This window comes from Arvicanthis niloticus, chromosome 7 (genome assembly GCF_011762505.2).
Source record: "Arvicanthis niloticus isolate mArvNil1 chromosome 7, mArvNil1.pat.X, whole genome shotgun sequence".
Taxonomy (NCBI): domain Eukaryota; kingdom Metazoa; phylum Chordata; class Mammalia; order Rodentia; family Muridae; genus Arvicanthis; species Arvicanthis niloticus.
Genome location: NC_047664.1, coordinates 82,323,526 through 82,334,366, shown reverse-complemented (window position 1 = coordinate 82,334,366; position 10,841 = coordinate 82,323,526). Strand labels below are relative to the sequence as shown.

General features: G+C 40.9%; 2 pseudogenes across 1 annotated transcript; both read left to right on the top strand.

The window, feature by feature from the left end:
- The first annotated feature begins 3,371 nt into the window (after positions 1-3,371).
- LOC143443138 (mitochondrial ribosome and complex I assembly factor AltMIEF1 pseudogene) lies at positions 3,372-3,635 on the top strand (annotated as a pseudogene).
- A 46-nt stretch (positions 3,636-3,681) lies between these two features.
- LOC117712844 (mitochondrial dynamics protein MID51 pseudogene) lies at positions 3,682-8,016 on the top strand (annotated as a pseudogene). The gene has a single exon (XR_013111898.1). The product of XR_013111898.1 is annotated as a mitochondrial dynamics protein MID51 pseudogene (transcript).
- The last annotated feature ends 2,825 nt before the right edge of the window (positions 8,017-10,841 follow it).

The following is a 10,841-nucleotide window of genomic DNA, read 5'->3' as shown; positions in this document are numbered from 1 at the left end:
TGTATTTAAAGCTATTCTGCACTTTCTCTTTTATTAGATTTAATTATGTGTTTTTATGTTGAGGTCTTTGATTCATTTAGACTTGAGTTTGTGCAAGGTAATAAATATGGATCAATTTACATTATTCAACATTTAGACATCCAGTTAGACCAGCACAATTTATTAAAAATACTTTCTTTTTTTCTTTTTTCATTGTGTGGTGTTAGCTTCTTTGTCAAAAATCAAGTGTCTGTAGACTGTGTCTTTGATTAGATTCCATTATTCAACCTGACAATTTTTATACCAATACTATTTAGTTTTTATTACTATTGCTCTGTGTTACAACTTGAAATCAGGAAGAGCAATATCTCCAGAAGTTCTTTTATTGTATAGGACTGGTTTTGCTATCTTAGTTTGGAGGGGGGGGGCATGGGGTGGGGTGTATGTAGTTGAGAAATGCTCTTTTATGGTCTATGAAGAACTGTGCTGGAATTTTTATGGGAATTGCATTTAGTCTGTAGATTTCTTTTGGTAATATGTCCACTTTTACTACGTTAATCTTACTGATCCATGAGTATGGCCTTTTCATCTTCTGATATCTTCTTCAAATTCTTTCTTCAGAGTCTTGAAGTTCCTGTCATCTAGGACTTTTACTTGCTTGGTTAGAGTTACACCAAGATATTATATATTATTTGTGGCTATTGTAAAGGATTTGTTTCCCTAAGTTATTTCTCTGTCATTTTATCATTTGTAGTAAAGATTGCTGCTGTTTTTTTTTTTTAATTAATGTTGTATCCAGCCCCTTTGCTGAAGGTGGTTTTTAGCTGTGGGAGTTCTCTGGTAGAATTTTGGCAGTCACTTATGTATACTATTATATCGTCTGCAAATAGTAATGCTTTGACTTCTTTCTAAAAGTATCCTGTTGATCTCCTCTAATTGTATAATTACTCTAGAACTTCAAATAGTGTGTTGAGTAGATATGAAGAGACTTGAAAGCTTGATCTTAAAGTTTCTAAGTGAAACCTATCAAGAAAATTGTCTATTTCCAATTTTGTGCAATTTTATGGCTTTTGAAGTAAGATCTAATGATTCTTTGAATTTTCTCAGTGTCTGTTGTTATGTCTTCCTTTCAGTTCTGATTTTGTTCATTAGGGGACTGCCTCTACGCCTTTCAGTTAGCTTGGCTAAGGGTTTATCTATGTTGTTTAGTTTCTCAAAGAACTACCTCTTGGTTTTGTTCTCTTTGGTTCCAATGCATTGATTTCAGCCCTAAATTTGATTATTCCTAGATGTCTACTCCTCTTGGGTGTGTCTGTTTCCTTTTGTTTTAGAGTTGTCATGTCTCTTCGAGTCTATAAGGTTTAAGGCCAGACTTTTCGAGTCTCCACTGAGAAGAAGACTCAATGCATTAATGAATGAAATTCTGTAGGTCTGCATTTATATTGTACTTGGCCTTTTCCCCTTGCAGGATTTAACATACTGTCTTTGTTCTGTACATTTATTGTTTTGATTATTATGTGGCAGGAGAATTTTCTTTTCTGCTCCAATCTACTTAGAGTTCTTTAAGCTTCTTGTATGTTTATTGGCATTGGGGATGGGAACATTTTCTTCTATGATTTTGTTGAAATTAGTTTCTGGGCATGGAGCTGGGACTCTTCTTCTTCTATTCTTATTATTCTTAGGTTTGATCTTTTCATACTGTCCCAAATTTCTTGGATATTATGTGAAGGAACTTTTTAGATTTAACATTTTCTTTGAATAATGTATTGATTTCTTTACTAGCATCTTCTATGCTTGAGATTATCTTTTTCACCTCTTGTATTCTATTTATGATGAATAGTTTCTGTTCTTGTCTCTAGGATTTCCATCTCCAGCATTCCCTCGTTTTGTGTTTTCTTTATTGCTTCTATTTCTATTTTTAATCTTTGAACAATTAAAACTAATTTCTTGACCTGTTTAATTGTATTTTTCTATATTTAAGGGATTTATTAATTTACTCTTTAAAGGACTCTACCATCTTTATAAGATTGAATTTAAGGCTATTTTCTTGTGCTTCAATAGTGTTAGGATATTCAGGGGTTGCTGTGATAAAATAGCTGGGCTCTGGTCATACCATATTGCCCTGACTCTTATTGGTTGTAGTCTTACTCTGCCATTTAGCCAGAGTCCCTGGTATTGATTGGATACTCCAGGTGCTGACAGGACTTCTTGGGGAGGCGGGCAGAGCTTTGTGTCTGGCAATGGAGATCAGAGAACAGTATACTTCTCACCTCTGTTGTCTGTGTCTTGTGTTGAGCTACTGAGGTCTCACAGGCCTTGGAGGGAAGGGAGTCAGAAGCCTGAGACTGACAATGGAGCTCAGGACTTGTGTACAGGCAGGGAATAGGTACAGTAGGGTCTAACATACATGTTCCTGGGACCCCACAGGCCTGGATGTTCCTAGGGCCCAGTTGGCCTACTCTGTAAAGAAAGCAATAGGGTTGCTGGTAGGAGTATGAAAACAGAAAGTTCAGCTTTGTTGTCTGTACCCCAGATAGCCATAAAAGCTAGCTATTTTTTTATTGGATATTTTAGTTACATTTTAAACGTTATCCCTTTTCCTGGTTTCCCCTCTGCAAATCCCCTATTCCATCCTCCTCCCCCTGCTTCTATGAGGCTGCTCCCCACTCACCCACTTCCATCTCACCACCCTGGTAAGCCCCAACACTTGGGCATCGAGCCTTTGTAGGACCAAGGGCCTCTACTCTCATTGATGCCGGATTTTTAAAAAGAGAAATAGTGACTCACACCTTTGATCTGGGAAACAGAGGCAAAGGCAAGAAGATCCTGTGAGTCTGAGTTCTTACTCTTCTATATGGTGTCTGTTGAAATAGCCAGAGCTACAATGTGAGACTCTGTCTCAAAGCAAACAAAAAAACAAAAAGAAGGTATCAGGTTGGGAAAGGATGAGGATGCAAGCATGCATTAGAAGGAATTAGGGCATTAGTAGAGAGTTTAGTTTTGATCAAAATACATTTCATATGGGCTGGAAAGATGGCTCAGTGGTTAAGAGCACTGAATCCTCTTCCAGAATTCCTGAGTTCAGTTCCCAGCCACCACGTGGTGGCTTACACCATCTGTTATAGAATCCAATGCCTCTGCTGCTGTGTTTGAAGAGAGCAACAATGTACTCACATACACAAACTAAAACAACAAGAACAACAGCAAAACATAACCAACCAAATACATTGCATGATATCACTAAGAAATATCACTAAGAAAACTAATCAAATCATCATATCAAAAGTAATATATAGGCCCGCCGCCGTGCGAGGTCATGCCCCGGAAGTAAAGGGGCCATGTTGATGGGTGACCCCGGAGAGAGGTACTGGGCGAGTGGCGAGTCCTGAGGAATGGTAGCGCGTGGCCCGCGGAGTGTGACACTTAGTCCTTGTCAGTCCCCCATGGCCCCGTGGAGCCGAGAGGCGGTGCTTCGTCTGTACCCGGCTCTGCTGTGCCAAGGCCGAGAGCTTCGCTACACTGATCGAGACTTCTACTTTGCTTCCATCCGCCGAGAATTCAGGAAAAAACAGAAGCTTGAGAATCTAGAGGCTCGAGAAAAGCAGCTGGAAAAGGGCCTGGTCTTTCTCCAAAGCAAACTAGGAGGCCTTATTTAGGCTCCTCTCTTTTCCCCTCCTACCCTAATTCCAAGAAGAGAACAAACGTACCTTCAGTAGACACTCCTGGCTCCCCTACCCCACCTCACAGATGCATTAGGAAACCTCGGGGAATGGAACTATTAGGAGGTGCGGCCCTCTTGGAGTAGGTGTGTCACTGTGGGTGTGGGCTGAAGACCTCACCCTAGCTGCCTGGAAGTCAGTCTTCCACTAGCAGCCTACAGATGAGATGTAGAACTCTCAGCCCTGCTTGCACCATGTCTGCCTGGATGCTGCTGTGCTCCCACCATGATGATAACGGACTGAACCTCTGAACCTGTGAACAATGGCAGGTGCTGGTGAGCGCAAAGGCAAGAAGGATGACAATGGCATTGGCACAGCCATTGATTTTGTGCTCTCCAATGCCCGGCTGGTGCTGGGTGTGGGTGGAGCAGCCATGTTGGGCATCGCCACACTGGCAGTTAAGCGGATGTATGACCCGGCCATCAGTGCCCCTACCAGCCCCACCCGCCTAAGCCATTCAGGGAAGAGGAGCTGGGAAGGGCCAAACTGGATGGGCTCTCCGCGACTATTGAACAAGGACATGAAGACAGGCCTGAGATGGTCCCTTCAGACCCTTCCCACAGAGGCTTCTGCCTTTGACACAGATACATTCTGCCCACCCCGGCCCAAACCTTTGGCCAGGAGGGGCCAGGTAGACTTGAAGAAGTCACGACTCCGCATGTCCCTGCAGGAGAAACTTCTTTCTTACTACCGGAACCGGGCAGCCATCCCTGCTGGAGAGCAGGCTCGGGCCAAGCAAGCTGCGGTGGACATATGTGCTGAGCTCCGGAGCTTCCTGCGGGCCAAGCTGCCAGATATGCCGCTTCGGAACATGTACTTAAGTGGCAGCCTCTATGATGAGCTGCAGGTGGTGACAGCTGACCATATCCAACTCATTGTTCCCCTTGTGCTGGAGCAGAACCTGTGGTCATGTATACCTGGGGAGGACACCATCATGAATGTCCCTGCTTTCTTCCTGGTTCGTCGTGAGAACCCAGAGTACTTTCCTCGTGGTAGCAGTTATTGGGACCGCTGTGTTGTAGGTGGCTATCTTTCCCCAAAGACAGTGGCAGATACCTTTGAGAAGGTGGTGGCAGGCTCCATCAACTTGCCAGCCATAGGGTCCCTCTTAGACTATGTGATCCGGCCAGCACCACCCCCAGAGGCCCTGACACTAGAAGTGCAGTATGAGAGGGACAAACACCTTGTCATTGACTTCTTGCCATCAGTGACCGTTGGTGACACGGTCTTGGTGGCCAGACCACATCGGTTAGCTCAGTATGACAACCTTTGGCGGCTGAGCCTTCGTCCTGCTGAGACAGCACGCTTACGGGCTTTGGACCAGGCGGACTCCGGCTGCCGGTCTCTGTGCCTCAAGATCCTCAAGGCCATATGCAAGTCCACCCCAGCTCTGGACCACCTCACTGCCAGCCAGCTGACCAATGTCATCCTCCACTTGGCCCAGAAGGAGGCTGACTGGTCTCCAGACATGTTGGCCGACCGCTTCCTACAGGCCCTGAGGAGACTCATCAGCTACTTGGAGGCTGGAGTCTTGGCCAGTGCCCTGAACCCCAAGGTGAACCTATTTGCAGAGCTCACCCCTCAAGAAATAGATGAATTGGGATATACCCTCTACTTCTCGTTGTCTGAGCCGGAGGTGCTGCTGCAGACGTAGGGCAGGTGAAGGCCCAGACTCTCCGTTAGAAACACTTGGCTACATGGTTGGTGCCTCACAGGGTCCCTGGGTGCATCCTGTTTTGCTGGTAACTGTCCTGGTCACTTCATGCTGATTAGAATGACATCCCTTCGGTTTTCCCACCCATCCCTATTTTTGTAACCAAACACTGTGCTCCCTCCTTGCCACCTTACTCTAGGCTGATTTTGTTTTTTGTTTTTTGTTTTTTGTTTTTTGTTTTTTGTTTTTTTGGTTTTTTGGTTTTTTGGTTTTTTGGGTTTTTTGGAACAAACAGAGGTGTGGAGTGCTGGCCTCAGTCTTTGGGTGTTTTGTTTTTGGCCCAGATTTCTTGCTTTTCTGTCTGCTGTGTCCTGTTCTGCCCCCTGGCCTCTTCTTGTTCCCTGTCTTCTTTTCTCTTTCTCTCTCTCTCTCTCTCTCTCTCTCTCTCTCTCTCTCTCTCTCTCTCTCTCTCTCTCCCTCTCTCTCTTTTTCTCTTTCTCTTTCTCTTTCTTGGTCACACCTATCCCCAGAGTGCATTTGCCTGATGATGAAGATGTTGCTTGTAGTTGATGTCATAGAAGAACGATTGCATGTTTCCAAGCTGAGCTCTGCAGAGTAATGAGACAGTTGTTTAGGTTCCGGGGTGAGGCTGCCAAAGAACCTCTGCCTTGGCAAATCAGCCTTTGTCCCTGGTTCCTGGGAAACAAGCTCATCTCTCTACCCTATGCAACTCCTGTTTATCTGAGCTAAGAAGTTTGAATTTGGGGATGGTGCATTGACCCACACTGGAGGTGCCCAATGCAGCTATTTTATTGGAGGTTTATTGAGGTGCTTCTTTATGGCTATCAGTGAGAACACAGGGGTACGGTTCTGAAGCTGATTTGGAGAGCCTGTGTGTTCTCACTGTTTGTTTCTATATGTGGTCATCAAAGTCAGACAGGGAAGGCTTGGGGACTTCACAGGCAGCATCTCTTAAGATGCTGGTTTCCCCTTAATTGCTGGTAGAAGGTGGCCTTGGTTTAGCTATAGAGGCCAAGGGAAGGCAAAAGGAGGCTGTGTCAGCTGAAACCCATGACCACATTTGCTCTCTTGACAGACTGTACCTTTCTTAGGTGTTGCCTTAGAGCAAGAACATACCCATGGCCAGTACTTCCTACCCGACCCTATCCTCACTGACACGAGAGTATTTGCTGAGCACTGAAGGTACCTCCACAGGACAGACGCATATGACCGTGCCAGCCCCGGTCCCCACTTGATTCCTGGGGAGATTGGTGCTACCTAGGAAGAGAGAGTGCGTAGATAAGACCCAAAGAAGAGAGGTAGGGCTTCCCACGTTGCTGCTAAGATTGCTATTGATGGCCATGTAGTCATTTCCTATGGGTGGAGGAAGGGGCATTTAGTATGTCATGTCATGTCATGTCATGTCATGTCAATGTGTCCTTTTTCTTCTGTTCTTGACAAGAGGCTGACAGCAACTCTGGTTCTGATTTGCCCATCTAGTATTGTGTTCTCCCATCAGGTCTTTCTTTATCTATTCTTACTACCTCTCCATCAGTGTGATTCTGGTGTCGCACTCTGTGGCTGTGTTGGCCCTTCCTAATGAGGGTGACACAAAATGACTATAAATAGCACTGACCCTGCAGCAGCCCATTTGAAATTAGGTTAGAGACACACTCCCATCTCCCCATAGGTTAGGAGGCTGAGCCAGGCTATATATTTAACCTTTCTTCCTCTTTTCCCACATATGTGTAAAGGCTTCTTCAGGAGTTTCTTTTTGATTTGTGTAAGACAGTATGAGAAACTTGATAAAGCCAAGAACCTTAACTGAAACATGCCCTCCTGGTAGTTAGCCGTAGATGTTGTCAGCTGTGTTGGTTTTACTAAGTTGGATTGAGTAGGCATGGAAGGGCTGACGTGGAAGGTCCAAGGTTCTGGTTGCTGCCTGTTGGAGGGAGAGTTGATAGAGTACTGCAAACTCAGATTTTAGATCAGATTCAGGTTTCCGGTGTAAGTATTATAAGACTCCTAAGCCATCATCTCTGAACTGATTCTGTTTAGGATGCCAGAAAGAGTGCAAATGAATCCCCCAAACTCGAAGATGTTCAAGATTCCAAAAGTCCTAAATCACAGCCATGTTATTGAATTTAGGAAAAGCAATGAATTTATCGTTTGTCATTGTGAATTTAGGAAAAGCAATGGATTTATTACCTGACTTTATGAACAGTTTTGACTTTGGACTATGCTTTGTAAAACCAAAATCATGACTTGGCCATTTTATAAGCAAGAACCTCTTAGAAGTCCTCAGAACAAGGACAAGTGGGACCAGCTCTATCCTGGTGGGTTTGTGGATTAGCTGGGTGTGCCCGTTTCGCTGTCATTCTTTGTCATAAAGTATGGGAGGCCACATGCTCTGGGATGCTTGGGTGGAAGAAAAGATACTCTGTCATGCTTCCCTCAACTTTGTTGAAAGACCCAGTTGGCTGTGCCACCACTCTGCCTTTCTCTTCAGTTACTCCCACTTTTGCCTGGAGGAAATGCCACTGTTAGGCCCCTACTTCTTCTGTCTGGGAGGTATTTTGACATTGTCAAGATTAGCAGACAATATACTTGATGCCTAAAACTGTACTCATTACCCTGGTAACCAAGTAAATCAAGTTTATTTTGGCTCAAAAAAAGTAATATATAGTTATTAGTCATAAATGACTTAATTTAAAGCAAAAATACCTAGTTATGATTGATCTGTATGTTTTTATATATCTTAAATTATCTTCATTTTTATCTTATAAGATCAAATAAATTAACAATCTCCTCATATATGACTTTTTTTATGAAATTAATGACCAATTTCACTAATGGATTGGGATTTTATAATCTTACTGTGTGATACATTTAATTAACAAAAGCTATAGATTTTATATGAACAAGCAAATTTTTAAATATTGTAAAGAACTATTTGTAACCATGAGTTACAACTAAAATTATTAGCATAAAACTTTTGCTTTATTCTTTGCAAAACTCTCATTCATTTTCATTATATTTACTAAGCTATGTTCTCATGAGCAATTCATCCAAAGCTATGTGAAAAATGACATTAAGAAACTAACTAGCCAGGCAGTGGTGGCACATGCCTTTAATCCCAGCACTTGGAAGACAAAGGCAGGCAGATTTCTAAGTTTGAGGCCAGCCTGGTCTACAGAGTGAGTTCCAGGACAGCCAGGGCTACACAGAGAAACCCTGTCTCAAAAAACCAAAAAAAAAAAAAAAAAAGAAAAAAGAAAAAAAAAGAAAAAAAGAAAGAAAGAAAGAAAGAAAGAAAGAAAGAAAGAAAGAAAGAAAACAAACTGTTGATTGTGGCAGTAAAGAATTTAGAGACTAAAGCAACTTTAATTTTTTACTTCCTATAAAATTATAAATGGCATTTTCCTTTAAGAATAAAAATACAAATACAACAGCAAAAAGATGAAAACTACCTCTGGAAAGAAGTAGGTAAATGTCTTCACTGCTAAATCTGAAGATTTGTGTTAAGTTTCTTAAAGTTAGTTGGTGAAAGAAGAGGACCAGCTGCAAGATATCCTCTGACCTCCCCTGGCGTGCTATGGCTTCCTCACCTCTATCTTCTCCCACACAAATGAAGAAATAAGTACACTATAAATAAAACCAAAAACTAGCTTAAAATGGAATCTAACATTAAACAAGGTACTAGGACATTGAATTCTTCTTTCTGTAAACTTATAATTACATCACTTAACCCTTTACACTTTCTCCCTCAACCCCTGTTCCTCCCTCTAACCCTTCAAAGTCATGGCCTTTTTAAAACTCTTGTTACATATACATATGTCTGCATATGTACACATACAAATGTGTACATTTTGAAATACAGAAATATATCCTGATCCATCCATATGATATTTTTTATGAATATGAATGACATCAGTGAAGACCACCTGCTTTTGGATAATATATATCCATAATAAATATGGATATATTATCTCATATATACATATATGTATACATATATATATACATAATATACATATATGTATATATATATATATATATATATATATATATAATATTTACCAACTTTACTATTGTAAAGTACACAATTTTCTTGTAGGAACTTTGCAGTTCAAGACTATTACCAATATCTATTTTCATGTTGAAAAATGTATTCTTCTCTGATAATGAATATAAATCAATATGAATATAATTTCCTTAATTTTTCATATGAATAGATGTAAATTTACTAATATATCCCTAAATATAGACTGACCAGTCTGTATATTGCTACTCTTATGTATGTTTTCAGGGCTGACCTTTTGCTATTAGATAACCTATTGTTATATTCTTCCCTGGAGGCAACATTTTTTTTCTGGTCACCGTACTTTATAATTGTCTGATGATCTTTGTGTAGAATTGACCTTCCTTGGGCTTTACATCATTGACTTTAATATGTCTATTTTTGTCCTTGTTCAGCTCATGTTTAAGCAGTCATGTTGAAACTCTCCAGGTGTAGCTTCTGATAACCTTAAAAGACACAATCTCACAAGCTCTTTAACTCCCTCATCCTCTGGTTCTTACTGTCAAAATGACCCTTGAGCCTTCAACCATTCTGCCATTTATTGTTCAACGAACACTTCAGGGTTTGTCTTTCTGGTTTTGTTTATTGTTTTTCTATAAGTAATATATAATGTCAAAATTACATAAAATCTAGACACATTTTCAGATTTAGAAATTTTTTCCTATTTTCTCTACAAATGTATCTCAGCTTTTATTCCCAGCTAAATAGACTAAAATTCTAGTGCTATCATAAGATACACTTTTCCACGTTATCTTTGGAGATATGCAAATAGCCCTGCAACTTTTAAGAGGATAAGATACTGATTGGGATTGCTCTCAGTAGTAAATAAAAGCAATAAGCCTATGACATGAAAGCTGTGTGACTGAAATAAAATAATTTTATCGCTAATAAGACTTTTCATTACATAACTTTTATTTTATTATGACCAATTTCAGATGAATTGCTGATGTTTATAATCATTTTGTCCAAAATAATTCTCCAAATTATAAAGCTAAATGATTTTATGGTTCATATAAGGTGATTTCCCTCCATCTTTTCACTGGCAAAGTGAAATTATCCTGGGTAAACGTGCTATTGAAGTGAAGAGGAGAATGGGGACACAATAAGTAGCTTCCCCTTTTTCAAATTTTCGAGATTAAATTGAGATCATGATTAAATTGCTACATTTTATTTTCCCTTTTCTTCCTTGGAACCCTTGTACTTACAGTTCACATTCTCCTTCAAATCTAAGCTCCGTTTATTATATATATAATATATATATATTTCTAGATATAACACAGTCTGTGTGTACAATGTTACCCATATGTATGATTTCGGAGCTGACTATTTCTCACTGAACAATTAATTGGTGTGCTTTTCCTTTAGGAAGACCATGTCTCCCTCCCATTCCCAGCCTTCCATGGGTGCT